The sequence below is a fragment of the Leiobunum rupestre genome, chromosome 9 (genome assembly GCF_980474605.1).
Source record: "Leiobunum rupestre chromosome 9, qqLeiRupe1.1.hap1, whole genome shotgun sequence".
Taxonomy (NCBI): domain Eukaryota; kingdom Metazoa; phylum Arthropoda; class Arachnida; order Opiliones; family Sclerosomatidae; genus Leiobunum; species Leiobunum rupestre.
The window spans coordinates 54,781,313-54,807,181 of record NC_143392.1 but is presented as its reverse complement, the minus strand read 5'-3'; the positions used below and the strand labels follow the sequence as shown (position 1 = coordinate 54,807,181).

Below are 25,869 nucleotides of genomic sequence, written 5' to 3'. Positions count from 1 at the left end.
GGCTAGTAGATCATTTTGAAGATTCGGACGGATTTGTTTTGTAAATTTTACCATAATTGTCGTACGTTACCAACGGTATGATTTTTTAAGTCACTTTCGTTACTAACAGGAGACATGATTAGGAGTTCACAGCCGGCCGCTTTTCGACATTCGCGTTGGCAACACGTCTTCCCCTTTAAAAAAATTACCCCCTCCCAAATCATGGTAACTCCGTTCTCGAAACGGACACCATATAAGTTATTTACATCGAGTTACCTAGCGAGGATTGCGTAACTATCGCTGTAGAAATAGGGGACTGTTAAAAGCGGGATGGTTTGGAAAAAACGAGTTTTTGTGTTGCTGATGCCGGGGCGCGTACTACGCGGCAACCACGGTCAATTCGTAGTGCCATATCTCATGACACTTCTCTACAGCTGTTCTGGTAAGCGTGCAGGAGGAAACTCCGTATGATCATGATCTTACTTTTTCTAATTATCGATTAAGCACGGTTCCATGTTGCCACTTATTAAAAAAAAGACCCAGAGAAAACCGAAGATAAATTATCGCCTTGGCGAACTAGTTAGAAACAGCGTAAAAGAAAATATTTAAAAATACACAAATTTTATTAAAAAGACTCAAATACCGCGTTAATGGAAAAAAAGAGGGAGAGAGGAAGAGAGCAGCCACCGGCACGCCGTGTTCCCCGGTGGTCTCCCTCCCAAGAAATGACCCCACTCGACGCGGCTTACCGTCGTTGATAGGTCGAGAACCAATGTATTCCACGTGATATTACCGTTGACGGCTGAAAACGCTCGATGGCCGTCGATCTTTTTGTTTGAAATCAAGAAGTTGCCTTCTTTGGTCAGACGTGATGGTTATACACGCTGTCATCTCCAGCCACGAGCAATCTGCTTAAACATAATTATGAAATATATGAATGCTCAATCTCACTCTTTTTCTTTTTCAACCACCAAAGCCCCTTTTGCCGGTTATCGCTTCTCGGCCTTTTGGCTAAGATCAAAGTGTAGTATCTGTTTGCTCCTTTTTTCGAAGTCAAAGGTCGGGGAACGTATTTAGTTGAAGAGTCTGTCGACTTACCTGCCTGGCGTCTCTCTGCGTCCTGTTGCGTCATCACCTCGACGTGGTTCTGTTTCCTGTCTCTCTGCTGTACCAGTGCCATCCATTGTTGTTCCAGTGCTCTAAAGACCGTTGCCCAGCGTCTTCTGGGATACGCCTTTAACGTGTGACGTCTACGGATCGGTCAACATGCCTCCGGTAGCGTCAAAAATCCCTGATCCGCCTCCTGCTGCTGCTATTAAAAAATGTACAGCTCGGATAAAGTTTGTAGGCATCAACGTAGAAGACTTAGCCTTAGCTTTGTTCGATCATGTTGGCCCCAAGAGCATAACAGTTTTTCAGCTGTTGGGAAAATCAGAAGTCCAGGTTACCTTTAGCAATCCCGCACAGTATCAGAAAGCTGTGGATGCAGGAGTTATTATTGCCGACAAACATCTTGACGTTGTCGGAGTAGCTGATCCGGTATCATTTATCACGATCAGGGATGCGCCCAGTTGGTGGGAATTATCGTTTTTAAAAGCCGCATTGAGAAGCTACTGCGAAGTAGTCTCGGAAACCTGGGAGACGTACCAGAAAGGTCCACTTAAGGAGCTACGGACAGGTACTCGCCGGCTGGAGGTGAAGCTAAAAAGCCCGATCCCGAATTTGATGACTATCAGTGGTCACCGAGTCCAAATCACCTATCAGGGCGTCCAAAGGATGTGTTTTTATTGTCGTAAAGACAATCACCAAGTACGGGATTGCCCTAAAAAGAAAAAGAAATCTCGCGCCAACGACGAGTCTGCTGGTAACCAGAACGCTGCAGATGAAATGGTGAAGGAAATGCCAATAAGTAAGCCAGATGACATTGTTACTTTTGATAAAGAAACTAGTGACGCTGAGATGCAAGAAGAAGATGAACCGATTGAAAAACCCAGTTCCTTCTATCTGGGAGATTCGGATAGCTCGCACGAGATCCTCAACGCGTCATCCGCATCCGCATCGAATTCTGTGTCTTTGGCACAAGAAAACGAACTTCGCGATTCGAACGTACCAGTTCAAGCCAACGGCTACGCTAACGCCGTATCCAGTTCTCCAACGAGAAATCCGGCCACAGTAAATTCGGTGCCACTGAAAACTACGAGACCCGACAAAAAGACTGTTTTGGAGCGCCAAGGGGCCTCGACCCCCAAATCAAGTAAAAGAGTCAACTCTGATTGTCTATCGACAAACACGAAAAAAAGCAAGTAATGATGAACTTTATAGCTTTATTTTTACTCTTTTTTATGGTAAGCCTAAATATAGGAACTTTAAATATTAATGGTATGCGTGAAATGAATAAACAGATTAATGTCGCCGCGCTTTTTGTTAATAGCAATTTAGATGCTCTCCTTATACAAGAGTCGCATCTTTTAAATACGGACAATTGGTCTTTAATAAGAAAACAATTTTTTACCGATAATATATTTTTTAGTCAGGGTTCTAATCGTTCTTGCGGAGTAGTTTTGATTGTTAAAAATCATTTAAAGCCAAATATTAAGAGTTTTCGCGCCGACCATGAAGGTCGCGTTATCAGTGTTGACCTAATTTTAGCGGGAAGCCGCATTCGAATTATTAATATAAACGCGTCTTGTATACCGAATCGAAGAACGATATTTTTTAACTCTATTTATACATTTTTAGATGGTAAATATGATTGTTTAATTTTGGGTGGGGATTTCAATTGCATCAGCAACCCAGACCTTGACAGGGAGGGAGGTACTTTTTACCCCGACCGTAGTATTGTTGCCTTAAATTCTGTTGTTTTCAACTTAAATTTAATAGATGCCTGGAGACAGGTTAACCCCTCTGTGCCTGGTTTTACCTGGAAAAACGATTATGTCAAAAGTAGGCTTGATCGTTTTTACATAAGTAATCAGTTTAAATTAATTAGTGTGGATATTTTACCTGTGAGCTATTCTGATCATAGCCTTTTGCAAACTGGTCTTATTTTAGAAAAGGGGATACCTAGGGGGCGGGGAGTTTGGCGTTTGAACGATAAACTCCTTACCCCAGAGGATGGCAACGACAAAAGTGTGGAAAATGAATTACGCTTGCTTTTATCTACTGTACATGATTTTAACGGGTGGGATGATTTTAAATTAAATATTGGTAAATTTTTTAAACAGCGGGGAAAGATTTTAGCTTTTAGAGAACGTAAAAGTGCTTTGGTGTATAGGTGGATTTTAGGTCTAATTAGCCAAGCCCCTGATAAAAATGTTTACTCATGTGCCGCCGAAGAAAATTTAAAGATCCTATTACAACAGCAATATGTTAAAAAATACGAACACCTTGTTGGGACGAGAGAGGGCGTCGATCTTAGTGGCGAAGAGCTTTTTTCCTCTAGCTTTTATTTAAAAGTTAAAGGTGTCCGTAGAAAAGTAGTGATCTCTGAAGTCGAGGTCGATGGCGTCCGGCGTAATGAACCTGACGTCATCGAGTCCGCCTTTGTAGGCTACTACACTAATCTCTATAAAGCCGAGAAAGTTGGCAGTTTTGTAAGTCCTCCCAATTTACCACGTTTGTCCGCCAAAGAAAGCGATCCCCTGGAAGGGAACGTTACGCAAGGCGAATTACTCGCGGCCTTGAAATCCTTTAATAACGGTAAAGCGCCAGGTCCTGATGGTCTGACCGCCGCATTCTACAAAACGTATTGGGCTTTAGTAGGTCCTGTACTTACTCGTGTCGTCAATTCTTCGTTAGCAGTTGGGTGTTTGCCGCCGTCCATGCAGACGGGGGTTATTTCTCTTCTCTGTAAGGACGAGCGGCTGAAACACTTGGTCGACTACTGGCGCCCCATAACTCTTCTCAACATTGATAGGAGAATGGTTGCGAAAGTATTTGAAAATCGTTTGAAAAGCATCACCGGTAAACTAATAGGGCAGGGGCAGTCTTGTGGCGTCCAAGGCAGGTTGACGTATCACAATTTAATTTTACTAAGAGACACTATAGAATCTTTGAACCAGCGAGGTCAGTCAGGGTATCTTATATCCACTGATTTTAATAAGGCTTTTGATCGTTTAGACCACTCTTTTATCATAAATGTTTTAACTCGGTTTGGTTTAGGTCCAAATTTTATACACTTTGTCAAAATTTTATACCAGAACAATACCAGCTCCATTTTAGTTAATAATTCGTTAAGCCGGGAATTCCAGGTGCAAAGAGGGGTTAGGCAGGGTTGCCCTCTATCCCCAGTATTATTTTGTCTCTGTATTGAGATTCTTTTAATGAACATACGCTCGCACCCTAGTATTAGAGGCCTTCCCTGTCCGGGCGCTTCGGTCAAGAATGTATTAGATTATATCGCTCATGCTGACGACGTTAATTGCGTCAGCACTGACCTTAATAGCATTAAATATATAATGTCTGAAGTAAACCAGTATTGTGATTTGTCGGGGAGCATGCTTAACGAAAATAAATCCAAGGCAATTAGACTTGGAGCGGGTCACTGCGAAATTCTCGAAAATATGCCGATTAAATTAACAAATGAAACTGTTAAAATTCTCGGGATTGAATTTGATGCTAGGGGCGTTGATCCCAGAAATGAAAAAATATTTAAAACCCGTTTTAAAGAAACAGTCGAAGGCTGGAAAATGTATGTTATCTCGTTAATCGGCAAAGCGCAATTGTTACGTCAGGTAGCAATGCCGCGGTTAACTTACCCGGTACCATTAGTAAATTTCTCCTCTGAAACACTTATCGAACTGGAAAAAATAATGTTTAAATTCTTGTGGAACGAAAAAACCGAATTAGTCAACCGAAAAACTATGTATTTACCTGTTGAGGACGGAGGTGTATCTGTCCCAAGCCTTCATAATGCTATTTCTAGTCTAAAATTGTCACGCGTAATTAAGTGCTTAAACGCTGAAGGTCATTTAGTGCAGAAGTCGGTAACGTATAATTTATCAACTTTTGTTAAAACTGTTTTTGGTTCAAAGTGGGATGCTAAAATGTCCCACGCCTCAGATATCGGCACACATTACGCCGATATAAAAGACTACGCGATAACTGTAAATTTAAAACTTAAAGCCGACGAAACTCTGTTAGAATTAAATAATATTGATATAAGTCAGAAACTGACCACAAAGACTGTGCCCAGAATTGTATCGATGGAGCCACATATAAATTGGAAGACGATTTTTAAAAGAACTGGGTCTCGTTCCATAGAAGGAACTAGACGTGACTTCTTGTTTAAAGTGGTCTATGATGTGTTGCCGGTTAGAGACATTTTATATAGCCGCCACATGGCTAAAACCAGATCATGCCCTATGTGCAAACATAATGAAACTCTTGTACACCTTTTATATCAATGCGATAACGCTAAACTGCTCTTAAACGATTTAAAAACTTATTTTAATATTAAATATCTGTCAGTGAAGTCCGTTTTATACCATGCCCCATTGCCAATACCATTGGCACTCATTTACGTCTTTTCGATTATGTTAACTGAAACGAAATACCAAGTGTGGAAGGCAAGGAACAATAAATTGTTCGAAAATAAATTTGTACCCGCATTCGTAGTACGAGAACGAATTCGAAACGCGACCTTGAAAAGGGCACGGGCAGACTTTGAACGTCTGACGCGCCCAGTATTTGAACTTAAATGGTGCGATGAAAACCAACCTGTAATTAAAATTGATCAAAATAATTTAGTTTTATTATTCTAAAGGAAAAATGGCATGTGATTTTAATCAGTAATTTTTAAAAACTTTTAAATTTGTTTATATGATATTTTAAACCTTATGTAAAAATATTAAGTCATCTTGTTTACTTTTCTAACTGAATTGTGTCGAATACTAAAATGTATAAAAGAACAAAACTTACCTTGATTTCCGAAATCTAAGAATTCCTAAAACGAAAAATGTACCTGTTAAAATATAGAAAATATATATAGTAAATATTTATAGGAACGCATTCTAAAAATCAGAAACTTTAAAATGTCTAACTTTACTTTACAACTGTGACCGAAAATGTTTTTCTCATCATTCGCGATAAGTTAATAATTAATAACGCGAATGATGTATCCTTGACCATGTTTATAAATAAACAAATTTAAGTATCTGTTCTGCAGTATTATACCGAGATCGTAGTCGAGGGGCGAGAAGTGTTTCTACGCCTATAAGGCGAGTTTGCCTGCCTTGCTGCATGTTCCGTTCCTGTGCCGATTTGATCCGCTGATGCTCTGTTGCCCGTTCCTGAAAAAGAAAAACCTACCTGACGCCGCTGCTCCTGGAATCCTTTTCTGTGTGAGACGCTGCTCCCTTGGACTTTCTCTTCTTTGCGGATCCTCTCATAGCCACGATGGCTATGGAGGTGAAGAAGAAGACTGCTCGCCTTGAAGTTAACGCAGACTTCTTGGATGTTGCTCGTACTTTCCTCGACAAACTCGGACCCAACAGTATTGATACGCTGCAATCTGTTGGCAAAGAGTGCTTTCTACTCACATTTACGACCTTGGCCTTCCTACAACAAGCGATCTCCTATGGAGAAATAACGGTAAACAATGCATCCTGTAAGATTTCCAGTGTCGAGGATGACGGCACCTGGTTAACCATCAAACAGCTCCCATCATGGATACAGTGGGATTCAATTTTGACGACCCTACGACAGTACGGAGACATAAAGGCACATCGCCTAGATGAATATAAGGAGCTAAAAGGAATCAAAAACGGCAACCGATCGGTAAAAATAAAAATTAATAAAACGATTCCTAACGTACTTTATTTCGGACGCAGCCGGGCGCTGGTATATTATACCGGCGTCGCGAAAAAATGTTTCTTCTGCGACCAGGAGGGGCATATAGCCTCTACCTGCGAGAAGAAGAAAAACCAGATGGCAGACAAACCTGAAACCAACGACGACTTACCCAAAGATCCTGAAATAACCAGAAACTCCACACCTATACTCACCAACGCCACCACTCGAGACGATAACCTGAAAGAAAACCAAGAAAATCAAACAAATAACTTACCCATACTTACCGCAGCCGACGAATCAAAAAGCTCTGAAGAGAGCTGGACGATGACGTCACCCGAACCATCCAAGAAGAACCCAGATCCTCCAGTCAAAACCAGCCAATACTCCGATGCCCTGAAAACAGCACCAAAACCCGATGAACCTAAACCTGAATCAACAAACAGCAAACCAAAAAAGAACTCCTCCGACTCCGGTACCACCTCAAAAGAAATCACCGCAACAGCCAGACCTCCATATGATCCCACGACCTGGATACCAGGAACGAAACCGCCTCTAACGAATTTAAACAAAAAAGAACTACAGATGCTTTGCGAACGCGTCAGCAATGAACCCTATGGCCAGAACGGTGTTGTTAACTGGTCCATGACCGAATACCTTGAAGAAATTAAATTAGTACTCAACAACTACCAAAAGCGCCCACGCAGTACCACTCCCACCAAAGAAGCCAAAAAAGGAAAATCTTCGCGTTAAAGTTTTTAGTAATTTTAAACTTAACCTCGATTTTACTTCTATGAACTAATTAGTTTTTTACTTTTTATTTGCTGTAACTATTTTATTGACCTGTTTTTAATTTAAACTAATTTAAAAAAACAGGAAATTATCCGACAGGGTACTGTATTTTTATTGAGAAAATAATAAACAAATTCAGTATCTGTTCTTATCAGCTTAATATCTGATACGGGTCCCATCGGGGCCCAAGATATTAAACTTATTTTTGGACGGCGGCGGAGAGGTCGGAGCTTGCTCCACCTCCGCCACGGGTTGGCCTGGTATTGCAGTTCTTCCAGGATCGGCCCACCTCGCTCAATGAATCTAAAATCAAACACCATATATATATATATATATATATATATATATATATATATATATATTCCTAACGTCATAAGAGGGAAAGTCGTCATTGGCTAGTAGATCATTTTGAAGATTCGGACGGATTTGTTTTGTAAATTTTACCATAATTGTCGTACGTTACCAACGGTATGATTTTTTAAGTCACTTTCGTTACTAACAGGAGACATGATTAGGAGTGCACAGGCGGCCGCTTTTCGACATTCGCGTTGGCAACACGTCTTCCCCTTTAAAAAAATTACCCCCTCCCAAATCATGGTAACTCCGTTCTCGAAACGGACACCATATAAGTTATTTACATCGAGTTACCTAGCGAGGATTGCGTAACTATCGCTGTAGAAATAGGGGACTGTTAAAAGCGGGATGGTTTGGAAAAAACGAGTTTTTGTGTTGCTGATGCCGGGGCGCGTACTACGCGGCAACCACGGTCAATTCGTAGTGCCATATCTCATGACACTTCTCTACAGCTGTTCTGGTAAGCGTGCAGGAGGAAACTCCGTATGATCATGATCTTACTTTTTCTAATTATCGATTAAGCACGGTTCCATGTTGCCACTTATTAAAAAAAAGACCCAGAGAAAACCGAAGATAAATTATCGCCTTGGCGAACTAGTTAGAAACAGCGTAAAAGAAAATATTTAAAAATACACAAATTTTATTAAAAAGACTCAAATACCGCGTTAATGGAAAAAAAGAGGGAGAGAGGAAGAGAGCAGCCACCGGCACGCCGTGTTCCCCGGTGGTCTCCCTCCCAAGAAATGACCCCACTCGACGCGGCTTACCGTCGTTGATAGGTCGAGAACCAATGTATTCCACGTGATATTACCGTTGACGGCTGAAAACGCTCGATGGCCGTCGATCTTTTTGTTTGAAATCAAGAAGTTGCCTTCTTTGGTCAGACGTGATGGTTATACACGCTGTCATCTCCAGCCACGAGCAATCTGCTTAAACATAATTATGAAATATATGAATGCTCAATCTCACTCTTTTTCTTTTTCAACCACCAAAGCCCCCTTTGCCGGTTATCGCTTCTCGGCCTTTTGGCTAAGATCAAAGTGTAGTATCTGTTCCCAGCTATTTCGCTGAAATCTTGGCCGAAAGGCCGTTAAGCGAGTTTTCCAGCTATACAGCTAGTTCCTGCGATGCTGACTTACCTGCCGGTATCCTGACGTTCCTGTTCCTGTTCCTGCTTCTGAAGCTGCCGCTGCTGTTTCCGGTTCCTCAGCTGTTCCTGATTCCGCTGCTGTTCCTGGTCCTGGTCCTGCTGACACTTACCTGTCGCTGCTGTTCCTGGTCACTACGCCGTATCCTGACTTGGCTGGTTCCTGCCATCACTTTCTGACGCCGTTCCTTCTTGGGACGTACCTTCAACTGACGACCTCTCCACAGCCTTAATGGCTGCAGAGGTAAAAAAACGGACCGCCCGGCTTGAAGTCGACGCCGGATTCCTGGACGTCGCTCGGACCTTCTACGATAAACTTGGACCTCAGTGCTTGGAGACTCTTCAACCTGTGGGTAAAAATTGCTTCTTACTTACCTTTACCACTCTGGCCTTCCTCCAGCAAGCTGTCTCCTATGGGGAGCTGACGATAAATGAGAAACCCTGCTCGATAACCAGCATCGACGACGACGGTGTCTGGTTAACCATCAAGAACCTGCCCTCCTGGATCCAATGGGACGCCATATTAACAACTCTACGACACTACGGAACCATCAAAGCTCACAGATTAGACGAATACCCCGAACTCAAAGGACTTAAAAACGGCGACCGCTCAGTAAAAATCATTATGACAAAAACCATTCCTAATGTCCTCTTTTTTGGCCGTAGCAGGGCATTAGTATACTACGCAGGGGTCGTAAAAAAATGCTTTTTTTGCGACCAAGAAGGCCATAACACCTCGACTTGTGAAGCAAAACGAGCTAAACAAGAAGAGCGGAATCAACCCATGGAGGAAGGTCAGAAAGAGTCTACAAAGGAAAAACCCGAGCACGTCCAGGAGACAGTCGACAACACTTCAGCTAAGGAGCAATTACCCATAGCAAAAGCGGCAACATCGCAGGGAACACCACCAAGCGACCACCAGGAATCCCAGCCCAAGAATCGCTACGACACCCTGCATGCCACTCCGAAAGAACTGGAGATCTTAAAGAACTACTCACAAAAGGAACTACAAGGATACACGAAATACATCGATACAACTGACGCTATAACAGACAGGAGGAGGCAGATGTTGTTAACACTCATCAGCAAGGAACAAGAAAAATTTTCGAAACGACGCTTGACCAATTCTCCAGGAAAATCAGCTAAGAAAGGAAAGACCCAGAACGAGGAGAAGAAGTCATTCGCCAGCGCCGCCAAAAGCACACCCGAACAAGATATATATGCAGAATACGTAACATACTGAATTTTGCACATATGTTTCTAATACACTTTTAATATATTTTTAAAATGTATTTTAGTGTATTATTCACATATTTTATTCGTCACCTTTAATTTTAAAATCAAGTTTTTATCTCGATTATATCTTAGTGTTTTGTTTTAAAGTTTTTAACTTTACGTAACTCTCACTGTTTAAACCCTGCAAAAAAGAAAAAATTAATTATATGCTTATACTTACCTTGATCGACTATGAACCTTACTTTTGTTCGCGATAATTTAATTAAGTAAAACGCGAACAAATACAACAAACGTAAACATGTAAAAACTGTAAAATTAACGAAGCTTTTAATAAACAATTAAAAGTATCTGTTCTTATCCTCGGAGAGAGCAGACGTGTCCACGCGGAGCTCCGTATCCGCGTTTTTCTCTCTCGTCTCGCGCGTAGCTGCCTTTTTCAAGGCGGCTGCCGTGTCTCGTTTTCCGGCGCCGGCTGCTAAGCCTAGTTTCGTTTTTTCCCGTTTTGAGTACTACTAAGTTACGGCTTTTTAGGAAGTTAGAAAACGGTAAGGCCCTTCGGGGTAATTTTTTAATTCTTTATTTGTGTCTGTCATTATGGCAGCGCAAATTAAGTCGCGCACTGCGCGGTTAGAAGCAGATTCTGCTATTGAGTATGTCGATGTAGCCAGGGCGGTTTACAATCAGGCCGGTAGTAAAACCATTGAAACGCTTCAACCTCTCGGAAGCGGAGTTTTCATGATTACGTTTCTGACGAAGGTCATTTTTGACAAGTTTATGGAGAATCCTTGCCTGAACATCAAAGGCAAGGACTACGAATTGCTGGGGCCGGATGGGAATTTCCGGTGGATCACCATCAGAAACATGCCCGCCTGGATCCAGGCAGATGCAATTTCGACGGCGCTCAAAGAATATGGGGACGTTTCCAAGCACGAGTATGAGTTGTACGACCCCAAAAAAGATAAAGAGTTGGAAGGCATCCGAAACGGTAATCGCCGGATTCGTATGAAGATGAAGAAGCCAGTACCCAATATTTGGCGTTTTGCGCGCCAAAATTATTTGGTGACGTACGCTGGAGTTTCCCAGCAATGTTTCGGGTGTAAGGGCGTCGGCCACAACCGCGCCCACTGTCCCGAAAAAAAGCGGGAAAACAAGAGACGCGACGGAGAGACGGCGGCTACAGGGAACGGAGCGGGAGAGAACGGCGAGGATGTTCACGCGGAGAGAGAAGAGACGAGCGCGAACGAAGTAGTCGCAGAAGTGAATGAGGTGCGCGACCAAGTGGCCATCTCCGCAGCGTCGGATAACGCCGAAGGAATTTCGAACGAAAGCGCGGTTTTGTCACTTTTCGACGATCTTGTGAAAGATTTCGGCTCATCAGTTACGCCACTGAGAGCCACATACAGCAACATTCTTGTCAACCCGAACCAATACCACGTTCCGCCACCACAAATTACGACTTTCAACAAGCTCACTCCACTGAAACGTCACAAACAAGTTTCGCCAGGAATTGTTAACCAAACTTCACCGAAGAAGTTGTGCACCAACAATGATAGTGACTCCGAAGGTGATGTACGTTTTTAATTAGCTATCATTTTAGTTTAATTTTTGTCCCGGTTTTCTTAAGTTTAATTTTAATTGTAGTATCGTTTAGCTTAATTATAGTAATGTTTAATTTAATTGTAATATTAGTAATCCTATTTTTAATTTTAATGTCTTCGGTCTCCTTAAATTTTTGTACATTTAACGGAAACGGATTGCGAAACCGGCACAAGGCCGTGGACACTTCCGCTTTCGCGAGTACGCATGGCTTTGACCTAGTTTTTCTTCAAGAAACGCACTGGATGTTTTCTGACAACTGGCGCGCTATCAGATCCGTTTTCGCGGGGTATAAGATATTTTATTCAAGCGCTCCCTCCTCGTCAAGTTGCGGGACTGCCATATTAGTTCGTGACGCTCTCGCGCAGTCGATTACAGGCTTTCGCTGCGACAATCACGGTCGTATCGTCAGCCTCAATATCCGCTTTAACGATCAACTGTTTCGCGTCGTTTCGGTCTACGCCCCGTGTAAACCGGTACTGCGACGCGCGTTTTTTGACAATTTATTCGAATATTTTACCGGTAAATTCGACCACCTCGTCATCGGCGGAGACTTTAATTGCGTCCTTGACCCGTCTATGGACCGGGACTTTGTTCCGGACGGTCCAGCTGACCTTAGCTCCGACGCTTTGGCCACGCTCATTACAGATATGAATCTCCACGACTCTTGGCGCTGTCTTAATCCAACGACCAGACAATTCACTTGGCACTCGTCAAAAAGAAATTCGCGGCTCGACACGTTCTTCGTTCCCACCAACGATATTCAGACGACAAAAGCGGAAATTTGGCCTCTGCGTCATATTTCCGACCACGACGCAGTCAGCGTTACCCTTAAAGTTTCTCCGCCCCATCAGCGTCCACCGAGCGTGTGGCGTCTCAACACCGCCATTCTATCGGACGATGACTCCGAGACCCACAAGACCGAGCTTAGACGTATCATTTCGCGGGTCAACTCCGCATCTACTTGGGAAACCGCAAAATCTGAGATCGCCACCTACTTCCGCCGGGTGGGAAAGGAGCGCGCCAGCCGGAAGCGCAAAGAAGTAGTGTTCCTTAAATGGGCCTTGCAGAAAGTCGCCCGGGTCACTCCGGAAACAACAGACACCGTCGCCGCTAAGGAACAACTTCAGTCTCTTCTCCGATACACCTACCGCCAGGACTTCTCAGAAAAACAAGACCAGTCGCTCGCGAACGTTCTCAGTGACGAGGAGTCGTTCTCGGCTTCCTTTTATCGCCGCGTAAATTCTCCGATGCCACGCGTCGACATTCGAGAAGTATCTACCACCGACGGATTGTCGACAGATGACACGGTAGTACACGACACCTTCGTGAACTATTATCGAACCCTGTATAGCCGCAACGACACTCCACGCCCGCAGCAGTTCTTCGCGACATCTTGTGACGCAATGCCGCGATTATCCGATCTCGACCGGGATTATTTAGAACTACCCGTAACGAACGATGATTTAAATCACGCGTTACGTCGGCTTAAAGGCGGGAAATCTCCTGGTCCGGATGGTCTGCCCGCGGAATTTTACCGCTTCATGTGGCCAGATCTGAGGCCTGTTTTACTGAACCTTTTTAACGACTTGATGAACGACGCGCCTTTCCCGGATTCGTTCCGCGAAGGGAAAGTCGTCTTGCTTTGCAAAGATCGCGCCAACAAGGCTTCTCCAGCTGCGTGGCGTCCGATCACCGTCATCAACACGGACAGGAAACTGTTTGCGTCAATCCTCGTCTCGAGAACGTCAAAGGTCACCGGGTCCATCGTTGGCCCTAATCAGACGTGCGGGGTCAGGGGCCGCCAGCCTCTATATAATCTCGTGTTGATCCGCGACATCTTGCGGGATTATTCGGAACGTGAGGCGTCCGGCTTCTTGTTCGCTCTGGACTTTGAAAAGGCCTTCGACCGAGTGTCCCACCAATACCTCTGGGACACACTCACTCGCTTCGGTTTCGGTCGACGCTTTGTCGAAATCCTGGAAAATATGTATACCAAAAACACTAGTAAATTAACAATTAATACCCACCCGTCAGCTCCCTTCGAGGTCAACAGGGGTGTCCGTCAAGGCTGTCCTCTGTCTCCTAGTCTCTTCTGTCTCGCCCTCGAACCTTTCCTCTTCGCGGTGAGCCACTCTCCGTCGATTCGTGGTCTCCTGTGTCCCGGAGCTCCGGCTTCGGATCGCCAAGTTTACGCCGCGCACGCCGACGACGCAAACCTTTTGCTGGAAGACGTCGTGTCCGTCCGCGCCTCGATCAAGGTACTCGACGAGTTCTGCACGGTTTCTGGCGGCAAATTCAACGCCGCCAAAACTCAACTCGCTCGCGTAGGCAGAAGGATCCTGGAACGGGTCCCGACGACATTACCCGTAAAAGAAACGAACGATCCCGTTAAAATCTTGGGGATTCTTTTCACGCCCGAAGGAGTCGCTCCAGCCAACGAAACAAAATTCGTTACTCATTTCCGCGAATCGCTCGATTTGTGGGCTGATAATGAGTTTTGCTTTCGCACACGCTCGCAGTTAATCAAGCAAATCGCGTTACCGAAACTGACCTACCCCGTCCCTCTTGTGGACTTTTCCGTCACCGCCATCTCGACTGTCAACAAGGCCATTTTCTCGTTCGTTTGGGGAGACAAACAAGAACTTGTCGCGCGGCAAACTCTCTGCCTCGACTCCAAGGAAGGCGGTTTAGGAGTACCCCATCTCGAAAATGAGATTCGAGCTCTCGCCTTGACGCGTTACGCGTCGTGCTTGACCGCGACTGATCACCCAGTTCGCGCCACGGTGTCTTACCATCTGTCCACGAGCGCCAAGACCATCTTCAAGGTTCCTTGGAACGCCTCCGTCACCCACGCCGCTCACGTAAACGTAGACTACCTACCCGCCAAAGCAACGGCGATGTTGATTTTGGCGTCAAACCCTGACGTCGATTTCTTCAAAATTTTGAATAAAGGAGTAAAATCCATTCTCCAGTCTCTCTACCAGCCGCGGGTCGTGACTCTGCTTCCTCACGTTAATTGGACAGTCGCCTTCGGTCGTCTCTCCGGAAAAAGTATCACCGGTTCCCGGCGTGACTTCGCGTTCAAAGTTATGCACGGAGTTGTTCCCGTTCGCGACGTGCTCTACGGGCGCAACATGTGCAACACCCGTGCGTGCCCATTCTGCCCAAAAAGTGAGAGCCTCGAACACCTGCTCTACGAGTGCGTAAATCCGAAGTTGCTTCGGAATCGTGTGCGCGAGTTTCTCGGCGTCAAGTTTATAGGATGGAATACCATCAGATGCTTAACACCATTGCCAGTACCAAAAGGACTTATCAACGTTACTCTGATTCTGCTCGCCGAAGTGAATTTCCAAATATGGAAATCGAGAAACCGTCTAGTTTTCGAGAACAAGCGCGACACAGCCAATGTCATACTGGACCGCGTCCGTCTCCATCTCGCTATGCGGGCTCGTGCTGACAGGCTCCGATTGCACCCGGACCACTTCGTGGCACTATGGTGTAACGAGGCCAAACCACTAGTCGAAATCAACGGCAATACACTTAAATTGCTATTCTGAAAGTTCCTGGAAAATAAAACGTTAAAATTCAACTTCGCTGGAAAAATGTTAAAATTACACATACCTGGAAAAAATGTTAAAATTACACAAACCTGGAAAAAATGTTAAAATTACACAAACCTGGAAAAAATGTTAAAATTAAACTTACCTAGAAAAATGTTAAAATTAAACTTACCTGGAAAAAATGTTAAAATTCAACGTTAAAAGTCCACTTACTTTGAAAAATGTTAAAATTAAACTTACCTGGAAAAATGTTCAAAGTAAACTTACCTGGAAAAAATGTTAAAATTAAACTTACCTGGAAAACTTTTCAAATTAAACTTACCTGAAAAATAACGCTTAAAAGTAAACTTACCTGAAAAATAAAACGTTTAAAGAAACTTACTTGAGAAAAAAAGATTGAAATTACATTTGCCTGTAATGTGATACAACTTACCTGAAAAACAAGTACCTGACAATTAACATATTATAAAATCCTAGAAACAGTATTTCAACCTTACAGTATTTTCGATTTATTCTAATCATTGTAATTATATAATCATTTAAGTACTGATCTTTGCAAAGATCGCTATGTAAATATTTTTGAATTATTAATAAACAAATTCAAGTATCTGTTCTTATCAGCTTAATATCTGATACGGGTCCCATCGGGGCCCAAGATATTAAACTTATTTTTGGACGGCGGCGGAGAGGTCGGAGCTTGCTCCACCTCCGCCACGGGTTGGCCTGGTATTGCAGTTCTTCCAGGATCGGCCCACCTCGCTCAATGAATCTAAAATCAAACACCATATATATATATATATATATATATATATATATATATATATATATATAAATATATATATATATATATATATATATATATATATATTCCTAACGTCATAAGAGGGAAAGTCGTCATTGGCTAGTAGATCATTTTGAAGATTCGGACGGATTTGTTTTGTAAATTTTACCATAATTGTCGTACGTTACCAACGGTATGATTTTTTAAGTCACTTTCGTTACTAACAGGAGACATGATTAGGAGTTCACAGCCGGCCGCTTTTCGACATTCGCGTTGGCAACACGTCTTCCCCTTTAAAAAAATTACCCCCTCCCAAATCATGGTAACTCCGTTCTCGAAACGGACACCATATAAGTTATTTACATCGAGTTACCTAGCGAGGATTGCGTAACTATCGCTGTAGAAATAGGGGACTGTTAAAAGCGGGATGGTTTGGAAAAAACGAGTTTTTGTGTTGCTGATGCCGGGGCGCGTACTACGCGGCAACCACGGTCAATTCGTAGTGCCATATCTCATGACACTTCTCTACAGCTGTTCTGGTAAGCGTGCAGGAGGAAACTCCGTATGATCATGATCTTACTTTTTCTAATTATCGATTAAGCACGGTTCCATGTTGCCACTTATTAAAAAAAAGACCCAGAGAAAACCGAAGATAAATTATCGCCTTGGCGAACTAGTTAGAAACAGCGTAAAAGAAAATATTTAAAAATACACAAATTTTATTAAAAAGACTCAAATACCGCGTTAATGGAAAAAAAGAGGGAGAGAGGAAGAGAGCAGCCACCGGCACGCCGTGTTCCCCGGTGGTCTCCCTCCCAAGAAATGACCCCACTCGACGCGGCTTACCGTCGTTGATAGGTCGAGAACCAATGTATTCCACGTGATATTACCGTTGACGGCTGAAAACGCTCGATGGCCGTCGATCTTTTTGTTTGAAATCAAGAAGTTGCCTTCTTTGGTCAGACGTGATGGTTATACACGCTGTCATCTCCAGCCACGAGCAATCTGCTTAAACATAATTATGAAATATATGAATGCTCAATCTCACTCTTTTTCTTTATCAAACCACCAAAGCCCCCTTTGCCGGTTATCGCTTCTCGGCCTTTTGGCTAAGATCAAAGTGTAGTATCTGTTCCCAGCTATTTCGCTAAAATCTTGGCCGAAAGGCCGTTAAGCGAGTTTCCCAGCTTTTCAGCTAGTTCCTGAGATGTTGTCTTAGCTGCCGGTATCCTGACGTCACTGTTCCTGTTCCTGTTGCTGCTCCCGAAGCTGTCGCTGCTGTTTCCGGTTCCGTTGCTGTTTCTGACTCCGCTGCTGTTCCTGGTCCTGGTTCGGCTGCTACTTACCTGTGGCTGCTAGTTCCTGGTCTCCTCGCCGACGCCTCTCGGGGATCGCCCTCTGGTGATTCCTGGGTCCGTCTCCCGTTGTCTCTTGACGTCCGCAGTGGTGGAAGCCATGCCCCCTGCTTCGTACAAGATGCCTGTCTTGTCCGCTGATCTAAAAAAGAATACTGCGAGAATCAAGTTTGAAGATGTTCCAGTTGACGATCTGGCTTCGGCCCTTCTCAACCACATCGGCCAGCAATGCATTGAGGTTTTCCAGCTAATTGGAAAATCTGAAGTGCAAATCACGTTCAAAGATGTTGAAAGTTTTCAAAAGGCTGTCGACTCCGGAGTCATTGTCGGAGACCGTCATTTGGATGTCATGAGTATCGTAGACCCTGTCCGCTACATCACTGTTCAAGGAGTTCCAAGCTGGTGGGCCCTGTCAATCCTAAAGACAGCCCTCCGTAACCACTGCGATGTCCAATCGGAGACATGGGAGACCTTCCAGAAGGGGCCTCTAAAGGGCCTCAAGACCGGCACGAGACGCTTGGCCGTTAAATTTAAGTCTGCCATCCCGAACCTCATGACAATCCAAGGTCAACGCATCCAAATCACGTACGAGGGCGTGCACAGGATGTGCTTCTATTGCCGCAAGGACAGCCACCAGGTGCGTGACTGTCCGAAGAAACGGCAAAAGGTTCTCTCAGCTGGGGAACCGAATAGGGAGTCACCACCCGAAAGCGACGAACCAAATGGGGAAGACACTGATGGCGGTGCTCCGGAGACCAAAGTCGGAGAAGAAGTGGGGGAGATCCCGGACCGGCCAGGTCAGAAACCTAGCGACAATACGGCTCAAGAGAGCGATACAGTAGAGCATCACCCATCCGATGCATCCGTCAACAAAATAAGCAGGCACTGCACCGATCTTATATGGACTAAAGAGGATGAAGACTACCTTAAGAAGTTTTTGCCCAATGATTTCGAAAATTACGTGGCGGCACTCAGCACATATAACGACTTATCATCGGCCAGGAGGCTTTTCTTGATCAAGCGAGCCACAGCCTTAAGAAAGACAATTAACAAAAGACGTCAGAGTTCCTCCCCAGGGGATAAAGCCAGGACTGAAAAGAGGGTTAACGTCGGAAGCAAGACCGCGGCTGACGCTGTTAAAGCGCAAACCAGTGCCGAGGTGTACGATGACTACGTAACGTACTGATTTTTAGGAATTTTATATATTTCGCGTTTTTCGGAAATATAAATTAAATAGTTAAATACGCTTATTGTTTTTAGTTACATTGTAAATAGTAAAGTCTGAAGGAGTTTTAAATTAATTGTACTTACCTGAATTTTACAAACATAATACCTGTTAAAAAGAAAAACCATAGTTATACTTACCTTTTTTGACTACTCTGTAATGAGAAAATTGTATTAGTGTTTTTTGAACATTTGACCTGCTTCTTCCGCGATAATTTAACTCTAATTTAACCGCGGAAAAATGTATTTATGACAAGAATTTAAGTAAACAAATTCAGTATCTGTTCTTATCAGCTTAATATCTGATACGGGTCCCATCGGGGCCCAAGATATTAAACTTATTTTTGGACGGCGGCGGAGAGGTCGGAGCTTGCTCCACCTCCGCCACGGGTTGGCCTGGTATTGCAGTTCTTCCAGGATCGGCCCACCTCGCTCAATGAATCTAAAATCAAACACCATATATATATATAAATATATATATATATATATATATATATATATATTCCTAACGTCATAAGAGGGAAAGTCGTCATTGGCTAGTAGATCATTTTGAAGATTCGGACGGATTTGTTTTGTAAATTTTACCATAATTGTCGTACGTTACCAACGGTATGATTTTTTAAGTCACTTTCGTTACTAACAGGAGACATGATTAGGAGTTCACAGCCGGCCGCTTTTCGACATTCGCGTTGGCAACACGTCTTCCCCTTTAAAAAAATTACCCCTCCCAAATCATGGTAACTCCGTTCTCGAAACGGACACCATATAAGTTATTTACATCGAGTTACCTAGCGAGGATTGCGTAACTATCGCTGTAGAAATAGGGGACTGTTAAAAGCGGGATGGTTTGGAAAAAACGAGTTTTTGTGTTGCTGATGCCGGGGCGCGTACTACGCGGCAACCACGGTCAATTCGTAGTGCCATATCTCATGACACTTCTCTACAGCTGTTCTGGTAAGCGTGCAGGAGGAAACTCCGTATGATCATGATCTTACTTTTTCTAATTATCGATTAAGCACGGTTCCATGTTGCCACTTATTAAAAAAAAGACCCAGAGAAAACCGAAGATAAATTATCGCCTTGGCGAACTAGTTAGAAACAGCGTAAAAGAAAATATTTAAAAATACACAAATTTTATTAAAAAGACTCAAATACCGCGTTAATGGAAAAAAAGAGGGAGAGAGGAAGAGAGCAGCCACCGGCACGCCGTGTTCCCCGGTGGTCTCCCTCCCAAGAAATGACCCCACTCGACGCGGCTTACCGTCGTTGATAGGTCGAGAACCAATGTATTCCACGTGATATTACCGTTGACGGCTGAAAACGCTCGATGGCCGTCGATCTTTTTGTTTGAAATCAAGAAGTTGCCTTCTTTGGTCAGACGTGATGGTTATACACGCTGTCATCTCCAGCCACGAGCAATCTGCTTAAACATAATTATGAAATATATGAATGCTCAATCTCACTCTTTTTCTTTATCAAACCACCAAAGCCCCCTTTGCCGGTTATCGCTTCTCGGCCTTTTGGCTAAGATCAAAGTGTAGTATCTGTTCCCAGCTATTTCGCTAAAATCTTGGCCGAAAGGCCGTTAAGCGAGTTTCCCAGCTTTTCAGCTAGTTCCTGAGATGTTGTCTTAGCTGCCGGTATCCTGACGTCACTGTTCCTGTTCCTGTTGCTGCTCCCGAAGCTGTCGCTGCTGTTTCCGGTTCCGTTGCTGTTTCTGACTCCGCTGCTGTTCCTGGTCCTGGTTCGGCTGCTACTTACCTGTGGCTGCTAGTTCCTGGTCTCCTCGCCGACGCCTCTCGGGGATCGCCCTCTGGTGATTCCTGGGTCCGTCTCCCGTTGTCTCTTGACGTCCGCAGTGGTGGAAGCCATGCCCCCTGCTTCGTACAAGATGCCTGTCTTGTCCGCTGATCTAAAAAAGAATACTGCGAGAATCAAGTTTGAAGATGTTCCAGTTGACGATCTGGCTTCGGCCCTTCTCAACCACATCGGCCAGCAATGCATTGAGGTTTTCCAGCTAATTGGAAAATCTGAAGTGCAAATCACGTTCAAAGATGTTGAAAGTTTTCAAAAGGCTGTCGACTCCGGAGTCATTGTCGGAGACCGTCATTTGGATGTCATGAGTATCGTAGACCCTGTCCGCTACATCACTGTTCAAGGAGTTCCAAGCTGGTGGGCCCTGTCAATCCTAAAGACAGCCCTCCGTAACCACTGCGATGTCCAATCGGAGACATGGGAGACCTTCCAGAAGGGGCCTCTAAAGGGCCTCAAGACCGGCACGAGACGCTTGGCCGTTAAATTTAAGTCTGCCATCCCGAACCTCATGACAATCCAAGGTCAACGCATCCAAATCACGTACGAGGGCGTGCACAGGATGTGCTTCTATTGCCGCAAGGACAGCCACCAGGTGCGTGACTGTCCGAAGAAACGGCAAAAGGTTCTCTCAGCTGGGGAACCGAATAGGGAGTCACCACCCGAAAGCGACGAACCAAATGGGGAAGACACTGATGGCGGTGCTCCGGAGACCAAAGTCGGAGAAGAAGTGGGGGAGATCCCGGACCGGCCAGGTCAGAAACCTAGCGACAATACGGCTCAAGAGAGCGATACAGTAGAGCATCACCCATCCGATGCATCCGTCAACAAAATAAGCAGGCACTGCACCGATCTTATATGGACTAAAGAGGATGAAGACTACCTTAAGAAGTTTTTGCCCAATGATTTCGAAAATTACGTGGCGGCACTCAGCACATATAACGACTTATCATCGGCCAGGAGGCTTTTCTTGATCAAGCGAGCCACAGCCTTAAGAAAGACAATTAACAAAAGACGTCAGAGTTCCTCCCCAGGGGATAAAGCCAGGACTGAAAAGAGGGTTAACGTCGGAAGCAAGACCGCGGCTGACGCTGTTAAAGCGCAAACCAGTGCCGAGGTGTACGATGACTACGTAACGTACTGATTTTTAGGAATTTTATATATTTCGCGTTTTTCGGAAATATAAATTAAATAGTTAAATACGCTTATTGTTTTTAGTTACATTGTAAATAGTAAAGTCTGAAGGAGTTTTAAATTAATTGTACTTACCTGAATTTTACAAACATAATACCTGTTAAAAAGAAAAACCATAGTTATACTTACCTTTTTTGACTACTCTGTAATGAGAAAATTGTATTAGTGTTTTTTGAACATTTGACCTGCTTCTTCCGCGATAATTTAACTCTAATTTAACCGCGGAAAAATGTATTTATGACAAGAATTTAAGTAAACAAATTCAGTATCTGTTCTTATCAGCTTAATATCTGATACGGGTCCCATCGGGGCCCAAGATATTAAACTTATTTTTGGACGGCGGCGGAGAGGTCGGAGCTTGCTCCACCTCCGCCACGGGTTGGCCTGGTATTGCAGTTCTTCCAGGATCGGCCCACCTCGCTCAATGAATCTAAAATCAAACACCATATATATATATAAATATATATATATATATTCCTAACGTCATAAGAGGGAAAGTCGTCATTGGCTAGTAGATCATTTTGAAGATTCGGACGGATTTGTTTTGTAAATTTTACCATAATTGTCGTACGTTACCAACGGTATGATTTTTTAAGTCACTTTCGTTACTAACAGGAGACATGATTAGGAGTTCACAGCCGGCCGCTTTTCGACATTCGCGTTGGCAACACGTCTTCCCCTTTAAAAAAATTACCCCCTCCCAAATCATGGTAACTCCGTTCTCGAAACGGACACCATATAAGTTATTTACATCGAGTTACCTAGCGAGGATTGCGTAACTATCGCTGTAGAAATAGGGGACTGTTAAAAGCGGGATGGTTTGGAAAAACGAGTTTTTGTGTTGCTGATGCCGGGGCGCGTACTACGCGGCAACCACGGTCAATTCGTAGTGCCATATCTCATGACACTTCTCTACAGCTGTTCTGGTAAGCGTGCAGGAGGAAACTCCGTATGATCATGATCTTACTTTTTCTAATTATCGATTAAGCACGGTTCCATGTTGCCACTTATTAAAAAAAAGACCCAGAGAAAACCGAAGATAAATTATCGCCTTGGCGAACTAGTTAGAAACAGCGTAAAAGAAAATATTTAAAAATACACAAATTTTATTAAAAAGACTCAAATACCGCGTTAATGGAAAAAAGAGGGAGAGAGGAAGAGAGCAGCCACCGGCACGCCGTGTTCCCCGGTGGTCTCCCTCCCAAGAAATGACCCCACTCGACGCGGCTTACCGTCGTTGATAGGTCGAGAACCAATGTATTCCACGTGATATTACCGTTGACGGCTGAAAACGCTCGATGGCCGTCGATCTTTTTGTTTGAAATCAAGAAGTTGCCTTCTTTGGTCAGACGTGATGGTTATACACGCTGTCATCTCCAGCCACGAGCAATCTGCTTAAACATAATTATGAAATATATGAATGCTCAATCTCACTCTTTTTCTTTTTCAACCACCAAAGCCCCCTTTGCCGGTTATCGCTTCTCGGCCTTTTGGCTAAGATCAAAGTGTATTGCCTTTGCGCCATATTTCGGATCATGACGCAGTCCTTCTGTCCGTCCGTGTTTCACCACCACGTCCGCGCGGTGCAAGTGTTTGGCGCCTAAACACCGCTATTCTACTCAAAGACGATCGCGAAGCTCACAAAACCGAGCTTCGACGTATCCTTGCCAAGGTCGATTCTGTTTCCGCCTGGGAAGTCGCCAAGCTTGAATGCGCGGGTTATTTCCGTCGTGTCGGGAAAGAACGCGCGACGAAACATCGACAAGAGACCGCGTTCCTCAGATGGACGCTCCAGAAAGTTTCTCGGGTGACACCGGAAACCACCGAAACTGTCGCGGCCAAGGAGGAGATCCTGTCTCTTCTTCGCGCCGAATATCAATCGCAATTTCGCGACAAACAGGATCGCGCTTCGGCGACGATCTTAGCGGAAGAGGAAAATTTCAATTCTTCCTTCTATCGTAGAATGAAGGCCCCAAAACATCGTGTCGATATTACCTCGGTCACCACGGCAACCGGTATTTCGACCATTGACTCGGTTATTCACGATGAATTCGTTCACTTCTATGAGACTTTGTACAGAAAAGACAATTCGGTAATCGACGCAGACGCGTTCTTCGAGCGTCACACCGCCGCTTTACCGACTCTCACTGAAATCGACCGCGACTTTCTCGACCGTCCGATCGCGGAAGAAGAGTTAACTCGCGCGCTTCACCGCCTGAAAAACGGTAAAGCTCCCGGCCCAGACGGCTTACCCGCGGAGTTTTACTCGTTTATGTGGCCCGAATTACGTCCCATACTCACCAATGTTTTTAATGATTTCTTCGCCGGTTCGGACTTACCTGAATCGTTTAAGGATGGCAACGTAACGCTTCTCTGCAAGGACGAATCCCTGAAAGCGTCTCCCTCGGCTTGGCGACCTATCACGTTGATTAACAGCGATAGGAAGCTCTACGCGACGGTGTTGGACATCCGAGCTTCCAATGTTACTTCCACCATCATTGGACAAAACCAGACCTGTGGCGTCAGAGGCCGTCAACCTATTTATAACTTGGTGGCTCTCCGGGACATTCTTGAGGATTATCGAGAACGTCAGCAGGCGGGTTTTTTACTAGCGGCTGACTTTGAAAAGGCTTTTGACCGCGTCGACCATTCTTACCTTTGGAAGGTCCTCGGTCATTTCGGTTTCGGCGTACGTTTTACGAACGCCATCAAGATTATGTATAGCGACACCAGGAGTAGGCTCGTCATTTCCGGTCATCTTAGTGCCTCATTTTCCATCGAGCGCGGCGTCCGTCAAGGATGTCCGCTGTCCCCAAGCCTGTTTTGTCTGTCGATCGAGCCTCTCCTGTTCGCCGTAAGTCACTCCGCTACCATCAGAGGTCTTCACTGCCCAGGAACTCCAGCGTCTTCTCAGGAAGTTTACGCGGCTCACGCGGACGACGTTAACTTTCTCCAAGATGACATTGCATCCGTCCGCCACACCCTGTCGCTACTCTGTGAGTTTTGCACGGTCTCTGGGGGGAAATTAAACACCTCCAAGACTCAACTCGCTCGAGTGGGTACCGTCGCTCTGGAGAAAGTACCAGCCTCACTTCCTATAAAGGAGACCCGCGATCCGATCAAGATCCTAGGCATTTATTTCACGCCTTGCGGTGTGTCCTCCGACAACGACAAACATTTTATACAGAATTTCATGGACGCCCTTTCCTTATACCGAGAAAATCAATTCTGCTTCAGAACCCGAATCCAACTTGTGCAACAAATTGCCCTGCCCAAGTTAACTTACCCCGTCCCGTTAGTAACCTTTTCCGAGGAAGCTAAGACCACGATCACCCAGAGTATTTTCTCCTTCGTTTGGGGCACCAAACATGAGATGGTGTCCAGACGGACAATGCACCTCGACCCTAAAAACGGTGGCCTTGGCGTTCCCGATATCCACCGGGAAATAAGAGCGCTGACCTTCACCAGATACCAGTCTTGCCTGACCGCTACCGACCATCCAGTACGGGCGTCGATCTGTCACCATCTGTCGACGACCGCCAAGACACTTTTCGATATTCCTTGGACTTCAAGCGCCACTCACGCGGGCGAAGTCCACCCGACATACTTACCTCTGATGAACACTGCTACGCAACTCCGCACGACTAACCCAAAACTCGACCTACTTCGAGTGACCAACAAAGGCGTTAAGCAAACGCTCCGTACGCCTCACGTGCCAAGAATCATCCGCCTCCAGCCCCACGTTAACTGGGACGTGGCTTTCGGGCGTCTGTCAAACAAGGCCATCACGGGTTCGCGTCGAGACTTCACTTTTAAAGTGATACACGACGTGGTCCCGGTTCGCGACGTCCTATTCGTTCGCAATATGGTGACGACGCGCGCGTGTCCTTTCTGCGGCAAGTCAGAATCGCTCGCGCATCTCCTGTACGAATGCGAAATTCCGACCTTGCTGAGGAATCGCGTTCGCCAGTTCCTCGGAGTGAACTACGTATCCCTCAACACCGTTTGCCATCTCGCGCCGCTTCCCGTTCCCAAAGAAATAATTTA

The 25,869-nt window shown here is 44.8% G+C and overlaps 4 non-coding genes and 4 pseudogenes across 4 annotated transcripts; all 8 read left to right on the top strand.

The window, feature by feature from the left end:
* The first annotated feature begins 970 nt into the window (after nucleotides 1-970).
* LOC149931048 (U2 spliceosomal RNA) lies at nucleotides 971-1,052 on the top strand (annotated as a pseudogene).
* A 6,613-nt stretch (nucleotides 1,053-7,665) lies between these two features.
* On the top strand, nucleotides 7,666-7,854 carry LOC149931047 (U2 spliceosomal RNA). The gene has a single exon (XR_016476504.1). It is a non-coding gene; the product is annotated as a U2 spliceosomal RNA (small nuclear RNA).
* Nucleotides 7,855-8,923: 1,069 nt separating this feature from the next.
* LOC149931046 (U2 spliceosomal RNA) lies at nucleotides 8,924-9,026 on the top strand (annotated as a pseudogene).
* Nucleotides 9,027-16,029: 7,003 nt separating this feature from the next.
* On the top strand, nucleotides 16,030-16,216 carry LOC149931045 (U2 spliceosomal RNA). The gene has a single exon (XR_016476457.1). It is a non-coding gene; the product is annotated as a U2 spliceosomal RNA (small nuclear RNA).
* Nucleotides 16,217-17,326: 1,110 nt separating this feature from the next.
* LOC149931044 (U2 spliceosomal RNA) lies at nucleotides 17,327-17,466 on the top strand (annotated as a pseudogene).
* Nucleotides 17,467-19,057: 1,591 nt separating this feature from the next.
* On the top strand, nucleotides 19,058-19,249 carry LOC149931043 (U2 spliceosomal RNA). Its single transcript, XR_016476524.1, has one exon. It is a non-coding gene; the product is annotated as a U2 spliceosomal RNA (small nuclear RNA).
* Nucleotides 19,250-20,320: 1,071 nt separating this feature from the next.
* On the top strand, nucleotides 20,321-20,460 carry LOC149931042 (U2 spliceosomal RNA; annotated as a pseudogene).
* Nucleotides 20,461-22,051: 1,591 nt separating this feature from the next.
* On the top strand, nucleotides 22,052-22,243 carry LOC149931041 (U2 spliceosomal RNA). Its single transcript, XR_016476522.1, has one exon. It is a non-coding gene; the product is annotated as a U2 spliceosomal RNA (small nuclear RNA).
* The last annotated feature ends 3,626 nt before the right edge of the window (nucleotides 22,244-25,869 follow it).